This window comes from Triticum aestivum, chromosome 6B, assembly GCF_018294505.1.
Source record: "Triticum aestivum cultivar Chinese Spring chromosome 6B, IWGSC CS RefSeq v2.1, whole genome shotgun sequence".
Classification (NCBI taxonomy): domain Eukaryota; kingdom Viridiplantae; phylum Streptophyta; class Magnoliopsida; order Poales; family Poaceae; genus Triticum; species Triticum aestivum.
The window spans coordinates 417,544,709-417,566,020 of NC_057810.1; positions in this window are offsets into that span (position 1 = coordinate 417,544,709).

Sequence of the window (21,312 nt, forward strand, 5' to 3'; positions counted from 1 at the left end):
TTTTCTGAAAATTCTGAAATTTTTAGTAACTCAAAATAAAAGTGAATCAAACTCAACAAAATTGATAGCAACTACTCCCACAAGTGCCTAGAGCCTATATCATGCATTAAAATTACTTGGGACCATATAAATTTGACATGCAAGCTCAAGAACAGGGTCACCTAGGCAGCAAAAATTTGCAATGAATAAAGCACTAGAACAAAAACTAATTGGACCATTGGAGGAGTCACATACCAAGGAACAATCCCCCAAAGCAGTTTTGTGAATGGAGCTTTGAGCAAGGAGATCGAAAATGGCAGCAAAGTGAGCTAGAACTCGTGCTTGAGCTGGATGGTGATTTTTTTGGGAGGAAGAAGAAGTGTGTGGGTGCAGGAATAAGTGGAGGGGGCCACCATGGGCCCACGAGGCAGGGGGCGCGCCCTGGACCCTCGTGGACAGGTGCCAGCTCCCCCTGCTGTGTTCTCAGTGCCAGATATTCTCAAATATTCCAGAAAAAATCATATAAATTTGCAGGGCATTTGGAGAACTTTTATTTTCGGGGTATTTTTTATTGCATGGATAATTCAGAAAACAGACAGAAAATACTATTTTTACTTTATTTAATCTAAATAACAGAAAGTAAAAGGAGGGTACAGAAGGTTGTCCCTTCTAACTTCATCCATCTCATGCTCATCAAAAGGAATCGACTAACAAGGTTGGTCAAGTCTTGTTAACAAACTCATTCTGAATAACATGGAACCGGAGAAATTTCGAATAACACTAGGTTACCTCAACAGGGAAATGAACATCCCCAATAATAAGAATATCATATTTCTTCTTGACAGTAGGAAGAGGAAATTCAAAACCTCCAATAATTATAGTTGGAATTTTCCAATAGAATTGATGCTATGAACTTGAGGTTGTTTCCTCGGAAAGTGTACCGTATGCTCATTACCATTAACATGAAAAGTGACATTGCATTTGTTGCAATCAATAACAGCCCCTGCAGTATTCAAAAAGGGTCTACCAAGGATAATCGACATACTATCGTCCTCGGGAATATCAAGAATAACAAAGTCCGTTAAAATAGTAACATTTGCAACCACAACAGGCACATCCTCACAAATACGACAGGTATAGCAGTTGATTTATCAGCCATTTGCAAAGATATTTCAGTAGGTGTCAACTTATTCAATTCAAGTCTACGATATAAAGAGAGAGGCATAACACTAACACTGGCTCCAAGATCACATAAAGCAGTTTTAACATAGTTTCTTTTAATGGAGCATGGTATAGTTGGTACTCCTGGATCTCCAAGTTTCTTAGGTATTCCACCCTTAAAAGTATAATTAGCAAGCATGGTGGAAATTTCAGCTTCCGGTATCTTTCTTTTATTTGTAATAATATCTTTCATGTATTAGCATAAGGATTCACTTTAAGCATATCAGTTAAGCGCATACGTAAGAAGATAGGTCTAATCATTTCAGCAAAGCGCTCAAAATCCTCATCATCCTTTTTCTTGGATGGCTTAGGAGGAAAAGGCATGGGTTTCTGAACCCATGGTTCTCTTTCTTTACCGTGCTTCCTAGCAACAAAGTCTCTCTTATCATAACGTTGATTCTTTGATTGTGGGTTATCAAGATCAACAGCAGGTTCAATCTCTACATCATTATTATTGCTAGGTTGAGCATCAACATGAACATTATCATTAACATTATCACTAGGTTCATGTTCATCACCAGATTGTGTTTCAGCATCAGAAATAGAAATATCATTGGGATTCTCAGGTGTGTCTACAACAGGTTCACTAGAAGCATGCAAAGTCCTATCATTTTTCTTTTTCTTCTTTTTAGAAGGACTAGGTGCATCTAAATTATTTCTCTGAGAATCTTGCTCAATTCTCTTAGGGTGGCCTTCAGGATACAAAGGTTCCTGAGTCATTTTACCAGTTCTAGTAGCCACTCTAACAGCAAAATCATGTTTATTATTTAATTCATCGAGCAAATCACTTTGAGCTTTAAGTACTTGTTCTGCTTGAGTGGTAACCATAGAAGCATATTTACTAATGAGTTTAAGTTCACCTTTAACTCTAGCCATATAATCACTCAAGCGTCCAATCATGTAAGAATTACTCTTTAATTCTCTACCAACATAAGCATTGAAATTTTCTTGTCTAGCCATAAAGTCATCAAATTCATCCAAGCATTGGCTAGCAAACTTAGTAGACGGGATTTCAACTTTATCATATCTATAGAGAGAATTTACCTTTACTACCTGTGTCGGGTTATCAAGACCATGTGTTTCTTCAATAGGTGGTATATTAAGACCATGTATTTCTTCAACAGGAGGTAAATTCTTAACATCTTCAGCTTTAATACCTTTTCTTTCATAGATTTCTTTGCCTCTTGCATATCTTCAGGACTGAGAAATAGAACACCCCTCTTCTTCGGAGTTGGTTTAGGAGTTGGCTCAGGAATTGGTCAGGAGTTGGTCAGGAAGGTCCAATTATTTTCATTAGTCAACATATTATTCAATAGCAATTCAGCTTGATCGACTGTTCTTTCCCTGAAAACACAACCAGCACAACTATCCAAGTGGTCCTTGGAAGCATCAGTTAGTCCATTATAAAAGATATCAAGTATTTCATTTTTCTTAAGAGGATGATCAGGCAAAGCATTAAGTAATCGGAGAAGCCTCCCCCAAGCTTGTGGGAGACTCTCTTCTTCAATTTGCACAAAGTTATATATTCCCCTCAAGGCAGCTTGTTTCTTATGAGCAGGGAAATATTTAGCAGAGAAGTAATAAATCATATCCTGGGGACTACGCACACAACCAGGATCAAGAGAATTAAACCAAGTTTTAGCATAACCCTTTAATGGGAATGGAAATATCTTAAGGATATAATAGTAGCGAGATTTCTCATCATTAGTGAACAGGGTGGCTATATCATTTAACAAAGTAAGATGCGCCACAACAGTTTCAGATTCATAGCCATAAAAGGATCAAATTCAACTAAAGTAATTATCTCAGGATTGACAGAGAATTCATAATCCTTGTCGGTAACAAAGATAGGTGAAGTAGCAAAAGCGGGGTCATATTTCATTCTAGCATTCAGAGTTTTCTGTTTCAGTTTAGCTAATAACTTCTTAAGATCAGATCTATCATTGCAAGCAAGAAAATCTCTAGCAGTTTCTTCATCCATAACATAACCCTCGGAAACAACAGGCAATTCATACTTAGGGGGAGAACCTTCATCATCACTATCTTCAATAATATTAGTTTCAAGAATTTCATTCTCTCTAACCCTAGCAAGTAGTTCATCAAGAAATTCACCTAATGGCACAGTAGTATCAAGCACAGAAGTAGTTTCGTCATAAGTATCATGCATAGTAGAAGTGGCATCATCAATAACATGCGACATATCAGAATTAATAGCAGAAGCAGGTTTAGGTGTCGCAAGCTTACTCATAACAGAAGGAGAATCTAGTGCAGAGCTAGATGGCAGTTCCTTACCTCCCCTCGTAGTTGAGGGATAAATCTTAGTTCTTTTGTCTTTCAAGTTCCTCATAGTGACCAGCAGATATAAATCCCAAGTGACTCAAAGAATAGAGCTATGCTCCCCGGCAACGGCGCCAGAAAATAGTCTTGATAACCCACAAGTATAGGGGATCGCAACAGTTTTTGAGGGTAGAGTATTCAACCCAAATTTATTGATTCGACACAAGGGGAGCCAAAGAATATTCTCAAGTATTAGCAGTTGAGTTGTCAATTCAACCACACCTGGATAACTTAGTATCTGCAGCAAAGTATTTAGTAGCAAAGTAGTATGGAAGTAACGGTAACAGTAGCAAAAGTAACAGTAGCAGTTTTGTAGTAATTGTAACAGTAGCAACGGTAAAGTAAATAAGCAAAGCACAATATGTGAAAAGCTCGTAGGCATTGGATCAGTGATGGATAATTATGTCGGATGCGATTCCTCATGTAATAGTTATAACATAGGGTGACACAGAACTAGCTCCAGTTCATCAATGTAATGTAGGCATGTATTCCGAATATAGTCATACGTGCTTATGGAAAAGAACTTGCATGACATCTTTTGTCCTACCCTCCCGTGGCAGCGGGGTCCTAATGGAAACTAAGGGATATTAAGGCCTCCTTTTAATAGAGTACCGGACCAAAGCATTAACACTTAGTGAATACATGAACTCCTCAAACTACGGTCATCACCGAGAAGTATCCCGATTATTGTCACTTCGGGGTTGTCGGATCATAACACATAATAGGTGACTATAGACTTGCAAGATAGGATCAAGAACTCACATATATTCATGAAAACATAATAGGTTCAGATCTGAAATCATGGCACTCGGGCCCTAGTGACAAGCATTAAACATAGCAAAGTCATAGCAACATCAATCTCAGAACATAGTGGATACTAGGGATCAAACCCTAACAAAACTAACTTGATTACATGGTAAATCTCATCCAACCCATCACCGTCCAGCAAGCCTACGATGGAATTACTCACGCACGGCGGTGAGCATCATGAAATTGGTGATGGAGGATGGTTGATGATGATGACAGCGACGAATCCCCCTCTCCGGAGCCCCGAACGGACTCCATATCAGCCCTCCCGAGAGAGATTAGGGCTTGGCGGTGGCTCCGTATCATAAAACACGATGAAACTTTCTCTTTGATTTGTTCTCTGCGAAAGCAAATATATGAAGTTGGACTTGAGGTCGGTGGACGTCCAGGGGGCCCACGAGGCAGGGGGCACGCCCTAGGGGAGGGGGCGCGCCCGCCACCCTCGTGGACAGGGTGTGGGCCCCCTTACACTAATTCTTTTGCCAGTATTTTTTATTAATTCTGAAAAGTTGCTCCGTGGATTTTCAGGTCATTCCGAGAACTTTTATTTCTGCACAAAAATAACACCATGGCAGTTCTGCTGAAAACAATGTCAGTCCGGGTTAGTTTCATTCAAATCATGCAAGTTAGAGTCCAAAACAAGGGCAAAAGTGTTTTGAAAAGTAGATACGATAGAGACGTGTCAAATACCTGCACAAACAATCAAAGAAACTTGCACCCAACAAGATAAAGGGGTTGTCAATCCCTTCATGGTTACTTGCAAAAGTGATATCTGATAGAGATAGATAAACGGTAAAGTACATATTTTTGGTATTTTTGGTTTATGGATCAAAAAGTAAAAGGTTGCAAAGTAAGTAAATCAGAAACTAATATTATAGATTGGAAACTTATATGATGGAAAATAGATCGGGGGCCATAGGTTTCACTAGAGGCTTCTCTCAAGATAGAAAATACAGTGGGTGAACAAATTACTACCGAGAAATTGATAAAAAAGCGCAAAGTTTTGACGATATCTAAGGCAATGATCATGAATATAGGCATCACGTCCGTGTCAAGTAGACCGACTGCTGCCTGCATCTACTACTATTACTCCACACATCGACCGCTATCCAGCATGCATCTAGAGTATTAAGTTCATAAAGAATGGAGTAACGCATTAAGCAAGATGACATGATGTAGAGGAATTAACTCAAGCAATATGATGGAAACCCCATCTTTTTATCCTCGATGGCAACAATACAATACGTGCCTTGCTGCCCCTACTTTCACTGGGAAAGGACACCGCAAGATTGAACCCAAAGCTAAGCACTTCTCCAATTGCAAGAAAAACCAATCTAGTTCACCAAACCAAATCGATAGTTCGAGGAGACTTGCAAAGATGTCAAATCATGCAAATAAGAATTCGGAGGAGATTCAAATAATATTCATAGATCAGTTGATCATAAATCCACAATCATCGGATCTCGGCAAACACACAACAAAAAAGTATTACATCGAATAGATCTCCAAGAACGTCGATGAGAACATGGTATTGAGAATCAAAGAGAGAGAGAAAACCATCTAGCTACTAGCTATGGACCCGTAGGTCTGTGGTAAACTACTCATGCTTCATCGGAAGGGCAATGGTGTTGATGTAAAAGCCCTCCGTGATTGAATCCCCCTCCGGCAGGATGCCGGAAAAGGCCCCTAGATGGGATCTCACGGGAGCAGAAGGTTGCGGCGGTGGAAAAGTGGTTTCGAGGTTCCCCTGGATGTTTCTGGGATATATGAGAATATATAGGCGGAAGAAATAGGTCGGTGGAGTCACAAGGGGCCCACAAGGGTGGGGGCGCCCTACCCCCTGGGCGCACCCTCCGTCCTTGTGGCCGCCTTGTGGCTTCTCTGACTTGCACTCCAAGTCCTCTGGATATCTTCTGGTCCAAGAAAAATCATCGCAAAAGTTTTATTCCATTTGGTATTCGAAACTCTAAAGCAAGGAAAAAACATAAACTGGCACTGGGCTCTAGGTTAATAGGTTAGTCCCAAAAATCATATAAAATAGCATTTTAATGCATATAAAACATCCAAAACAGATAATATAATAGCATGGAACAATCAAAAATTATAGATACATTAGAGACATATTAGTGCCCCACTTGTCACTGGCTGGGGCCGCTGATGTCTGCTAGAACTACATCGGTATTTCCCCAAAGAGGAAGGGATGATGCAGTATAGCAACGTTTGGTATTTCCCTCTGTGATGATACTAAGGTCATCGAACCAGTAGGAGAACCTCCTCACACCATGTAAACAGCACCTGCACACAAATAACAAATACTCGCAACCCGACGTGTTAAAGGGATTGTCAATCCCTTTCGGGTACGACGCCTCTAGATAGGCAAATAACATGAGGTAAAAGTGGTAGATAGAATAAACAGATCGCAGAACAAATAAATTACAGCAAGATATTTTTGTATTTTTGGTTTAATAGATCTGAAAATAAATGCAAAGGAAAATAGATCGTAAAGGCAAATATGATGAAAAGATACCCGGGGGTCGTAGGTTTCACTAGTGGCTTCTCTCGAGAAAAATAGCAAACAGTGGGAAAACAATTACTGTTGGGCAATTGATTGAACATCAAATAATCATGACGATATCCAGACAATGATCATTATATAGGCCTCACGTCCAAGATTAGTAGACCGACTCTTGCCTGAGTCTACTACTATTACTCCACACATTGACCACTATCAAGCATGCATGTAGTGTATTAAGTTCATGGAAAAACAGAGTAATGCAATAAGAACGATGACATGATGTAGACAAGATCTATTTATGTAGAAATAGACCTCATCTTGTTATCCTTCATAGCAACGATACGTACATGTCGTTTCCCTTTCTGTCACTGGGATCAAGCACCATAAGATCATGCATATAAGAGATCATAAATATCGGAGAAGAAATACGAGGCTATAACCAATCATGCATATAAGAGATCAAGAGAAGACTCAAATAACTTTTATGGATAAAAACATAGATCTGATCATAAACTCAAAGTTCATTGGATCCCAACAAACACACCCCAAAAAGACTTACATCGTATGGATCTCCAAGAGACCATTGTATTGATAATCAAGAGAGAGAGAGAGATAGAGAGAGAGAGCTACTAACTACGGACCCATAGGTCTATAAAGAACTACTCACGCATCATCGGAGAGGCGCCAATGGAAGTGGTGAACCCCTCCGTGATGGTGTCTAGATTGGATCTGGTGGTTCTGGACTCTACGGCGGCTGGAACTGATTTTCGTTAACTCCCCTAGGGTTTCTAGAATATTGGGGTATTTATAGATCAAAGAGGCGGTGCGGGAGTCCAAAGAGGAGGGCACAACCCACCGGGGCGCGCCTGGGCCCCCAGGCGTGCCCTGGTGGGTTGTGCTCCCCTCGGAGCTCCCCTCAGGTGTGTTCCTGGCTCACTGGATGTCTTCTGGCCCAAAAAAATCCTCAAAAAGTTTCGCTGCATTTGGACTCCGTTTGGTATTGATTTCCTGCGATGTAAAAAACATGCAGAAAACAGCAACTGGCACTGGGCACTATGTCAATAGGTTAGTACCAAAAATGAAATAAAATGACTACAAACTGATTGTAAAACATCCAAGAATGATAATATAACAGCATGGAACCATCAAAAATTATAGATACGTTGGAGACGTATCAGCATCCCTATGCTTAATTCCTGCTCGTTCTCAAGTAGGTAAATGTTAAAAACAAAATTTTTGATGTGGAATGCTGCCTAACATGTTCATCACATTTCTTTTCTTTATAGCATGGACATTTGTACTTTTATATGATTCAAAGCAATAGTCTAGTTTTGACATGAATACTTTAATACTGAAGCATACAAACAAGCAACCATGTCTTTCAAAATATCAAAACTAAAGCAAGTTATCCCTAGCCCATTATGCTCAATCATTGATCCATTCATGAAACACACTCGCATATTAGCTACACCCAATGCTCAAATACGATCATAGTGCCCCTTAGTTGGTTCTTTATAAGAGAAGGTGGAGACTCAAATTCAAAATAAAAATTGCATAAAGTAAAAGAAAGGCCCTTCACAGAGGGAAGTAGGGATTTGTAGAGGTGCCAGAGCTCAAAGCTTAAATTGAGAGCTTAAAACATTTTTTGAGAGGCATATTTTTCCCACCAACTAAAACGACTTAGAGCTCCCAACACTTTCCATGCTAGATACATTATAGGCGGTTCCCAAACAGAAAATAAAGTTTATTCCTTTTTCCACCATTACTTTCACTTTCCATGGCTAACCGTATCCACGGGTGCCCTCCATACCAACACTTTCCAAGGAATTTATTATTTGACAACATAAAGTAAATTCATTTTTCATTTCGGGACTGGGCATCCCTAATACCTTTGTCGTACTCTCGTGCAATGACAAGGGAATAAACACTCATCGTGAGAATAACACATCTAGCATGGAAAAAATTGGCCACCCCTCACCGCCTCGCGAGCGGTAGAGCACACAAAAGAGAAATTTATTTTGAAAATTAGAGATGGCACATGCAAATTTTCTTAGAACGGCACGGAAATACCGCATATAGGTAGGTATAGTGGACTCATATGGCAAAATTGGTTTAAAGGGTGATAACCCACAAGTATAGGGGATCAATTGTAGCCTCTTTCGATAAGTAAGAGTGTCGAACCCAACGAGGAGCTAAAGGTAGAACAAATATTCCCTCAAGTTCTATCGACTACTAATACAACTCTACGCACGCTTAACATTTGCTTTACCTAGAACAAGTTTGAAACTAGAAGTACTTTGTAGGTGTTCTTGGATAGGTTTGCAAGATAATAAAGAACACATAAAGAAAAAGTAGGGGCTGTTTAAATAAAGAAGCAATAAAGTAAATATAGCGAGTGTGGAAAAGTGGTGGTAGGAGTTGTGAAATTGTCCCTAAGCAATTGACTACTTTACTAGACTGATAGCAAGTTTTATGTGGGAGAGGCATAAGCTAACATGCTTTCTCTTCTTGGATCATATGCACTTATGATTGGAACTCTAGCAAGCATCTGCAACTACTAAAGATCATTAAGGTAAAATCCAACCATAGCATTAAAGCATCAAGTCCCCTTTATCCCATACGCCACAACCCCCTTACTCGGGTTTATGCTTCTGTCACTCAAGCAACCCACTATAAGCAAATCATGAACGTATTGCAACACCCTACATCGGGAATCCCTCACGCTTGCGCGACACGGAGGGCACAATAGGACAGCAACATAATCACAAGCAAATTAAACCAATCATAGCAATTCATCAATCACTGACAGGACAACGAAAATCTACTCAGACATCATAGGATGGCAACACATCATTGGATAATAATATGAAGCATAAAGCACCATGTTCAAGTAGAGGGTACAGCGGGTTGCGGGAGAGTGGACCGCTGAATATAGAAGGGGGAAGGTGATGGATATGTTGGTGAAGATGGCGGAGGTGTTGGTGTAGCGGTGATGATGATGGCCCCCGGCGGCGTTCCGGCGCCACCGGAGGGAAGGGGGAGAGAGCCTCCCTTCTTCTTCTTCTTCCTTGACCTTCTCCCTAGATGGGAGAAGGGTTTCCCCTCTAGTCCATGGTCTCCATGGCGTAGGAGGGGCGAGAGCCCCTCCGAGATTGGATCTGTCTCTCTGTCTCTCTCTGTTTCTGCGTTCTTCTGGATTCTTCCCTTTCACCTTTTCTTATATATCCAGAGATCCGTAACTCCGATTGGACTGAAACCTTCGCCAAGATTTTTTTTTCCTGAAAATTAGCTTTCTTGCGGGCAAAGTAGAGCAGCAACCGCCTTATGGGGAGCCCACGAGGGTCAGGGGCGTGCCTGCCCCCCCCCCTAGGGCGCGCCCCCCTGCCTCGTGGCCCCCTCGGGCACTGTCTCGCGTTGATTCTTCCTCCCAAATCTCACAAATATTCCAAAAAATTCTCCATCCGTTTTTATCCCGTTTGGACTCCGTTTGATATGGGTTTTCTGCGAAACATAAAACATGCAACAAACAAGAACTGGCACTGGGCATTGGATCAATATGTTAGTCCCAAAAATAGTATAAAAAGTTGCCAAAAGTATATAAAAGTTGTAGAATATTGGCATGGAACAATCAAAAATTATAGTACGATGCATACATATCAAAGGGTTTTGGATGCACAAGTAGTGATGATACTTAGTGCAAAATGAAGGCTAGCAAAAAGATTGAGATGCGACCAACCAAAACGAAAAATCTCGTACCCAAGCATTAAGCATAAGTAACACCGAATAATGCACCACAAGTAAGATATAAATTTCATTGCATAACTATTGACTTTTGTGCTTGCATAGGGAATCACAAACCTTAACATCAATATTCTTACTAAAGCACAATTACTCATCAACATGACTCACATATCATATCGTCATATCTCAAAACCGATACTAAGAATCAAGATTATTTTGTCCAATGTTCTTCATTAAAGTTTTTATTATATCCTCCTTGGTTATCTATCACTTTGGTACTATTTTCATGTGCTCCTTTTGATAAGCTCAAACAAATATAAGTGAAGAACATGATCATAATTTTTCTTTCTCTCAAAATAATCTAAGTGAAGCAAGAGGAATTTCTTGAAAATTTTACTAACTCCCAAATAAATCTAAGTGAAGTATGAGAGCATTTCTTCAAAAATAACAAAGCACACCGTGCTCAAAAAGATCTAAGTGAAGCACTAGAGCAAATCCATGGCTCTAAAAATTTAAGTGAAGCATAGGAGCAAGCATAGCATAATTTTTGGCTCTCTCAAAAAGGTGTGTTCAGCAAGGATTCAAGACTTAAAACACAAAGAAAAACAAGCAAAGACTCATATCATACAAGATGCTCCAAGCAAAACTCATAATATGTGATGAATAAAAATATAGCTTCAAGTAAAATACCGATGGTTGTTAAAAGAAAGCGGGGATGCCACTCGGGGGCATACCCATGCTTAGTTGCTTGCTAATTCTTGAATATCATCTTGCGGTGCCCCGGGCATCCCCAAGCTTAGCCTTTTGCTAATCCTTATTCCTTCATCCATCATAAGATCACCCAAAACTTGAAAACTTCAATCACACAAAACTCAACAAAACCTTCGTGAGATCCGTTAGTATAAGAAAGCAAACCACTACCATAAGTACTATTGCAAACCTATTCATATTTTATTTTTGCATTATATCTACTGTATTCCAATTTTTCTATGGCAAAAAACTCATCAAAGAAAACCATAGAATCATCAAAACAAACACACAACGCAAAGAAAACAGAATCTGTCAAAAATTCTGAAACTCCATAGAATCTGGATATTTTGAATACTTCTGAAACTCCAAAAATTATGAAAAATTAGGACAACGTGAATAATTTGCTTATGAATCTTCTTCAAAAAGAATCAACGCAAAATCACTCTTCTGTTAAAAATGAGAAATAATTCGTGAGTGCAAAAGTTTCTGTTTTTCAGCAAGATCAAATCAACTTTTACCCAAATCATCCCAAAGGCCTTGCTTCGCACAAACACTAATTTAAACCACAAAAACACATCTAACCAGAGGTATAATTGGGTATTTTATTGAAAACAACAAGCAAAGCAAAAAGAAAAAATATACAAGTTGGGTTGCTGATACGTCTCCAACGTATCTATAATTTTTTATTGTTCCATGCTATTATATTACCCCTTTTGGATGTTTATGGGCTTTATTTTACATATTTATATCATTTTTGGGACTAACCTACTAACCGGAGGCCCAACCCATATTGTTGGGTTTTTTTTGCCTATTTCAGTATTTCGAAGAAAAGGAATATCAAACGGAGTCCAAACGGAATGAAACCTTCGGTAGCGTGATTTTTGGAACGAACGTGATCCAGAGGTCTTGGAGTGCAAGCCAAGAAGCTGCCGAGGCTCCCACGAGATAGGAGGGCCCCCCCTGTAGGGCGCGCCCCCTGTCTCGTGGGCCCCTCGGGCAGCCACCGACGTACTTCTTCCTCCTATATATACCTACGTACCCCGAAAACATCTAGGAGCAGGACGAAACACAATTTCCACCACCGTAACCTTCTGTATCCGCGAGATCTCATCTTGGAGCCTTCGCCGGCACTCTGCCGGAGGGGGAATCGACCACGGAGGGCTTCTACATCAATATCCTTGCCCCTCCGATGAGTTGGTAGTAGTTTACCACAGACCTACGGGTCCATAGTTATTAGCTAGATGGCTTCTTCTCTCTTTTTGGATCTTAATACAATGCTCTCCCCCTCTCTTGTGGAGATTTATTCGATGTAAACTCTTGTTGCGGTGTGTTTGTCGAGATCCGATGAATTGTGGGTTTATGATCAAGTTTATCTATGAATAATATTTGAATCTTCTCTGAATTCTTTTATGTACGATTAAGTTATCTTTGCAAGTCTCTTCGAATTATCAGTTTGGTTTGGCCTACTAGATTGATCTTTCTTGCCATGGGAGAAGTGCTTAGCTTTGGGTTCAATCTTGCGGTGTCCTTACCCAGTGACAGAAAGGGTTGCAAGGCACATATTGTATTGTTGCCATCGAGGATAACAAGATGGGGTTTATATCATATTTGTTGAGTTTATCCCTCTACATCATGTCATCTTACTTAATGCGTTACTCTGTTCTTATGAACTTAATACTCTAGATGCAGGAAGGAGTCGGTCGATGTGTGGAGTAATAGTAGTAGATGCAGGCAGGAGTCGGTCTACTTGTTATGGACGTGATGCCTATATACATGATCATGCCTAGATAATCTCATAACTATGCGCTTTTCTATCAATTGCTCGACAGTAATTTGTTCACCCACCGTAATACTTATGCTATCTTGAGAGAAGCCACTAGTGAAACCTATGGCCCTCGGGTCTATCTCTTATCATATTTTCTTTCAATCTACTTTTATTTGCATCTTTACTTTTTGCATCTATATTATAAAATTCCAAAAATATATTTATCTTATCTTACTATCTTTATTAGATCTCACTTTCGCAAGTGGCCGTGAAGGGATTGACAACCCCTTTATTGCGTTGGTTGCGAGTTCTCAGTTTGTTTGTGTAGGTGCGCGGGACTTTTGAGGAGCCTCCTACTGGATTGATACTTATGCTACTATCGCTGCATCACCCTCTCCTCTTCGAGTAAAACCAACGCAAGCTCAAGACGTAGCAAGAAGGATTTCTGGCGCCGTTGCCGGGGAGGTCTTCGCTCAAGTCAAGACATACAAAGTACCCATCACAAACCCATCTCCCTCGCATTTACATTATTTGCCATTTGCCTCTCGTTTTCCTCTCCCCCACTTCACCCTTGCCATTTTATTCGCCTTGTCTTTCCCAATCTCCTCTTCTCTCTTTCGCTTGCCTTTTGTTTGCTGTGTGTTAGCTCGTTTGCCTTGTCATTATGTCTAGTTCCTTATCCGCTCCTATGTCTCCCGAGTTTGAAGTTCTTCACTTCAAGCAAAGGCAAGGAGAAAACTTAAAAGATGCTTGGTATAGGATGATGGAATCTTATCGCAAGTGCACCCTAGAGGTGAACTTTAGAATTCTTCTTCGTAATTTTTATGTTGGGTTAAATATGACGCATAGACAACTCTTGGATTGCATTGCCAAGGGAAATTTCATTGAGATTGATCCTAGTATTGCACATGAAATTATAGAGGGAATAGTAGGAACACTACCTCAAAAGGGAGGATCACATCCTACCCAAGAAGAAACCCAAGTGTTTGGAAAGATTTGCGAGGTCACAATTTTTTTACAAAAGTCTCTTGAGCCTCTTAAAAGTGTTAGCGGAAATCTTCACTGCATGAATATGTTGATTACTCTTTGTAATAAGCGGTTGGATTCTTTAGATCTAAAAATTTTTGAGTATGAAGGGAAGCGGAAAGAACCTCCCGGATTCGAGCATGACTCCGCTAAAAAACTGAAAATTAAAGATGGCACTCCTTAGATCTATCTTCGCTTTTATGCCTAGCTAGGGGTGTTAAACGATAGCACTAGTTGGGAGGCAACCCAATTTTCTTTATGTTTTTTTGTTTTTGCTCCGGTTTAATAATAAATCTTGCATCTACCTTCTGTTTAGATGTGTTTTTATCGTTTAATTAGTGTTTGTGCCAAGTAGAACCTATAGGATAACCTACGATGATAGTTGATTTGATTCTACTGAAAAACAGAAACTTTGCACGCACGAATATAATTTTGTTAAATCACAGGAACGTGCTTTTGCGTTGATTCTTTTTGCTGCTGTTCAATAAACAAATTGTCCAGGACTTACTATTTTTCCAGGATTTTTAGAGTTCCATAAGTTTGCGTTATTTACAGATTGCTACAGACTGTCCTATTTTTGACAGATTCTGTTTTTCGTGTGTTGTTTGCTTATTTCAATGCATCTATGGCTAGTAAATTAGTTTATAAACCATAAAGAAGTTGGAATACATTAGGTTTAACACCAAAATAAATAAAGAATGAGTTCATTGCAGTATCTTATGTGGTGGTTTTGTTTTCTTTCACTAACGGAGCTTATAAGATTTCCTGTTGAGTTTTGTGTTGTGAAGTTTTCAAGTTTTGGGTAAAGCTTTTATGGACTATGGAATAAGGAGTGGCAAGAGCCTAAGCTTGGGGATGTCCAAGGCACCCCAAGATATTCAAGAATAGCCAAAAGCCTAAGCTTGGGGATGCCCCGGGAAGGCATCCCCTCTTTCGTCTTTGTTCATTGGTAACTTTACTTGGAGCTATATTTTTATTCGCCACATGATATGTGTTTTGCTTGGAGCGTCGTGTATTATATTAGTCTTTGCCTTTTAGTTTACCACAATCATCCTTGCTGTACACACCTTTTGGGAGAAGCCTATTTGATTAGAATTTGCTAGAATACTCTATGTGCTTCACTTATATCTTTTGAGCTTGATATTTTTTGCTCTAGTGCTTCACTTATATTATTTTAGAGCACGGTGGTGATTTATTTTTGTAGAAATTACTAGTCTCATGCTTCACTTATATTATTTTGAGAGTCTTTTAGAACAGCATGGTATTTGCTATGGTTATAAAATTGGTCCTAGAATGGTAGGCATCCAAGTTGGGTATAATAAAAACTATCATAGGAAGTGAATTGGATGCTATGATCAATTTGATACTTGATAATTGTTTTGAGATATGGAGGTAGTGATATTAAAGTCATGCTAGTTGGGTGATTATGAATTTAAAGAATGCTTGTGTTGAAGTTAGCAAGTCCCGTAGCATGCATGTATGGTTAAAGTTGTGTAACAAATTTGAAACATGAAGTGTACCTGGCTTGTGCATCCTTATGAGTGGCGGTCGGGGACGAGCGATGGTCTTTTCCTACCAATCTATCCCCCTAGGAGCATGCGCGTAGTACTTGGTTTTTGATGAATTCTAAATTTTTGCAATAAGTATATTAGTTCTTTTGACTAATGTTGAGTCCATGGATTATACGCACTTTTACCTTTCCGCCATTGCTAGCCTCTTCGGTACCATGCATTGCCCTTTCTCACCTTGAGAGTTAGTGCAAACTTCGCTGGTGCATCCAAACCCCGTGATACAATACGCTCTATCACACATAAACCTCCCTATATCTTCCTCAAAACAGCCACCATACCTACCTATTATGGCATTTCCATAGCCATTCCGAGATATATTGCCATGCAACTTTCCACCGTTTCGTTCATCATCATGACATACTTTACTTTTGTCATATTGCCATTGCATGATCATGTAGTTGACATCGTATTTGTGGCAAAGCCACCATGCATTATTTTTCATACATGTCACTCTTGATTCATTGCACCATCCCGGTACACTGCCGGAGGCATTCATATAGAGTCAGATCTTGTTCTAGTTTCGAGTTGTAGTTCTTATGTTGTAATCAATAGAAGTGTGATGATCATCATTATTAGAGCATTGCCCAAAGAAAAAAAGAAACAAAAAAGAAAGGCCAAAAAAAGGCCCAAAAAAAGAAAAAAAGAAAAAGAAAAAAAGAAAAAAAAAGAAAAGAATAAAAAAAGAAAATAAATAAAAAGGGCAATATTACTATCTCTTTTTCCACACTTGTGCCTCAAAGTAGCACCTCGTTCTTCATGTAGTGAGTCTCATATATTGTGCTTCAAAGTAGCACCATGTTTTTCATATAGTGAGTCTCATAAGTTGTCTTTTTCATACTAGTGGGAATTTTTCATTATAGAACTTGGCTTGTATATTCCTACGATGGGCTTCCTCAAATGCCCTAGGTCTTCGTGAGCAAGCAAGTTGGATGCACACCCACTAGTTTTCTTTTGTTGAGCATTCATTTATAGCTCTAGTGCATCCGTTGCATGGCAATCCCTACTCCTCATGTTGACATCAATTGATGGGCATCTCCATAGCTTTCTCCTTTTTTGTCTTCGCCACACAATCTCCATCATCATATTCTATTCCACCCATAGTGTTATATCCATGGCTCACGCTCATGTATTGCGTGAAGGTTGAAAAAGTTTGAGATTATTTAAGTACGAAACAATTGCTTGGCTTGTCATTAGGGGTATAGAAGTTGGGAACATCTTTGTTGAAAAAGTTGGGAACTATATGATTTTGTAGGAATGAACTTTCTTTTGCCATGTTATTTTGAGAAGACATGATTACTTTGATTAGTATGCTTGAAGTATTACTATTTCTTTTATCAATATGAACTTTTATTTTGAATCATTTGGATCTGAACATTCATGCCACAATAAAGAAAATTACATTATGAATTATGCTAGGTAGAATTCCACATCAAAAATGCTCTTTTCATCATTTACCTACTCGAGGACGAGCAGGAATTAAGCTTGGGGATGCTTGATACGTCTCCAATGTATCTATAATTTTTTATTGTTCCATGCTATTATATTACCCCTTTTGGATGTTTATGGGCTTTATTTTACATATTTATATCATTTTTGGGACTAACCTACTAACCGGAGGCCCATCCCATATTGTTGTTTTTTTGCCTATTTCAGTATTTCGAAGAAAAGGAATATCAAACGGAGTCCAAACGGAATGAAACCTTTGGGAGCGTGATTTTTGGAACGAACGTGATCCAGAGGACTTGGAGTGCAAGCCAAGAAGTTGCTGAGGCTCCCACGAGATAGGAGGGCACCCCCAGTAGGGCGCGCCCCCCTATCTCGTGGGCCCCTCGGGTGGCCATCGACGTACTTCTTCCTCCTATATATAGCTACGTACCCCGAAAACATCCAGGAGCAGGATGAAACACAATTTCCACCACCGTAACCTTCTGTATCCGCGAGATCTCGTCTTGGAGCCTTCGCCGGCACTCTATCGGAGGGGGGATCGACCACGGAGGGCTTCTACATCAACATCCTTGCCCCTCCGATGAGTTGTGAGTAGTTTACCACAGACCTACGGGCCCATAGTTATTAGCTAGATGGCTTCTTCTCTCTTTTTGGATCTCAATACAATGTTCTCCCCCTCTCTTGTGGAGATCTATTCGATGTAAACTCTTGTTGCGGTGTGTTTGTCGAGATCCGATGAATTGTGGGTTTATGATCAAGTTTATCTATGAATAATATTTGAATCTTCTCTGAATTCTTTTATGTATGATTGAGTTATGTTTGCAAGTCTCTTCGAATTATCAGTTTGGTTTGGCCTACTAGATTGATCTTTCTTGCCATGGGAGAAGTGCTTAGCTTTGGGTTCAATCTTGCGGTGTCCTTACCCAGTGACAGAAAGGGTTGCAAGGCACGTATTGTATTGTTGCCATCGAGGATAACAAGATGGGGTTTATATCATATTGCTTGAGTTTATCCCTCTACATCATGTCATCTTACTTAATGTGTTACTCTGTTCTTATGAACTTAGTACTCTAGATGCAGGCAGGAGTTAGTCGATGTGTGGAGTAATAGTAGTAGATGCAGGCAGGAGTCGGTCTACTTGTTATGGACGTGATGCCTATATACATGAGGATGACTAGATAATCTCATAACTATGCGCTTTTCTATCAATTGCTCGACAGTAATTTGTTCACCCACCGTAATACTTATGCTATCTTGAGAGAAGCCACTAGTGAAACCTATGGCCCTCGGGTCTATCTCTTATCATATTTGCTTTCAATCTACTTTTATTTGCATCTTTACTTTTTGCATCTATATTATAAAATACCAAAAATATATTTATCTTATCTTACTATCTTTATTAGATCTCACTTTCGCAAGTGGTCGTGAAGGGATTGACAACCCCTATATTGCATTAGGTGCGCGGGACTTTTGAGGAGCCTCCAACTAGATTTATACCTTGGTTCTCAAAAACTGAGGGAAATACTTACGCTACTACCGCTGCATCACCCTCTCCTCTTCGAGGAAAACCAACGCAAGCTCAAGACGTAGCAGTTACCTCCCAACGAGCGCTATCGTTTTACGCCCCTAGCTAGGCATGACGCGTAGGATCTAAGTTTTGTCATCCTTATCCTTGTTTTCCTTGGAGGTGTTTGTGTTGGGAGATTTTGTAAATAAAACATAAAACACATTATCCATGGAAACCTTAGCACTATCAAGGTGCCTTTTATCATAACCCCTTTGATTTCCGGCAGTGATCCAAGAATAGTGTTGATGAACATCATTAAAAACTTGTTGGGCCATATCTAAAACTGGGACTTGCTTCATAAGATTCTCATAAAATATTTGGTTATCCCCAAGCAAATGTCTCAAAGCATAATCACTATTATAAAGGATTTCATCAATCATGGGTTTTTCACGATTCATGCCATAAAAATCAAAGATTTCCCTAGCTTTCCGTATTATGTAGTCAAATTCATTCATTAGAACAAGAGTGGCTAATGTTTTAGCTTTAGGATTCTTTATAATGGGAAACTCATAGAACAATCTTTGCAAGGTAGGATGAGTACGGATAAATCTAGTTTCAAGTTTCAAAACAAGTGCCGAAATAGCTTTCGCATAAGATTTAGTCCTTTAAGTATAGGAATATCATCAAGACTTAGTTTTCCGACACAACTGAAAAATTCTTGAATATGTTCTTTTCCCATAAAATTCCCTTGCCCCAAGACAAAAGTTTTGGCATCCAGGTTACCCGTGCGCTCCATTTTCGGAGTTAGGACATCATCTGTTTCTGCCATACGAAAATCACTCATGGTGACTTCACAACAAGATTGCACTAAGAAAATAGATCTGAGGAGAAAACGGCGAATGAAAAAGAGGGCGGATAAAATGGCAATTTTTTGTGTAGTGGGGGGAGGAAAACGAGAGGCAAATGGAAAATAATGTAAATTGCGAGGAGATGAGATTTGTGATTAGGAACCTGGTTGACGTTGAAGATCCTCACCGGCAATGGCGCCAGAAATTCCTTTTGATGTCTGCTAGAACTATGTCGGTATTTCCCCAAAGAGGAAGGGATGATGCAGTATAGCGAAGGTAGGTATTTCCCTCAGTGATGAGACCAAGGTTATCGAACCAGTAGGAGAACCTCCGCACACCACGTGAACAGCACATGCGCACAAATAACAAATACTCGCAACCTGACGTGTTAAAGGGGTTGTCAATCTCTTTCGGGTACGGCGCCTCTAGATAGGCAAATAACGTGAGGTAAAAGTGGTAGATAGGATAAAAAGATCACGGAAAAAATAAATTGCAGCAAGGTATTTTCGTATTTTTGGTTTAATAGATCTGAAAATAAATGCAAAGGAAAATAGATTGCAAAGGCAAATATGATGAAAAGAGACCCGGGGGCCGTAGGTTTCACTAGTGGCTTCTCTCGAGAAAAATAACAAACGATGGGAAAACAATTACTGTTGGGCAACTGATAGAACTTCAAATAATCATGACGATATCCAGGCAATGATCATTATATATGCATAACATCCAAGATTAGTAGACCGGCTCCTGCCTGCATCTACTACTATTACTCCACACATCGATAGTTATCCAGCATGCATCTAGTGTATTAAGTTCATGGAAAATGGAGTAATGCAATAAGAACGATGACATGACGTAGACAAGATCTATTTGTGTAGAAATAGACCCCATCTTGTTATCCTTAATAGCAATGATACATACATGTCGTTTCCCTTTCTGTCACTGGGATCAAGTACCGTAAGATTGAACCCATCACAAAGCACCTCTTCCCATTGCAAGATAAATAGATCAAGTTGGCCAAACAAAACCCAAATATTGGAGAAGAAATACCAGGCTATAATCAATCATGCATATAAGAGATCAAGAGAAGACTCAAATAACTTTCATGGATAAAAACATAGATCTGATCGTAAACTCAAAGTTCATCGGATCCCAACAAACACACCACAAAAAGACTTACATCATATGAATCTCCAAGAGACCATTGTATTGATAATCAAGAGAGAGAGAGAGGAAGCCATCTAGCTACTAACTACAGATCCATATGTCTACAAAGAACTACTCACACATCATCGGAGAGGCACCAATGGAAGTGGTGAATTGCAAGTGGTGAACCCCTCCGTGATGGTGTATAGATTGGATCTGGTGGTTCTGGACTCTGTGGCGGCTGGAATTGATTTTCATCAACTCCCCTAGGGTTTCTGGAATATTGGGGTATTTATAGAGCAAAGAGGCGGTGTGGGAGGCCTATAAGGAGGGAACAACCCACTGAGGCATGCCTGGGGTGGGTTGTGCTCCCCTCGGAGCTCCCCTCAGGTGCGTTCCTAGCCCACTAGATGTGTTCTGGCCCAAAAAAATCCTCAAAAAATTTACTACATTTGGACTCCATTTGGTATTGATTTCCTGCGATGTAAAAAACTTGCAGAAAACAACAATTGGCACTGGGCACTATGTCAATAGGTTAGTACCAAAAAATGATATAAAATGACTATAAAATGGTTGTAAAACATCCAAGAATGATAATATAACAGGGTGGAATGATATGTGGGTGGACCGGTGCTTGGGTGCTGTTCTTACTTGAA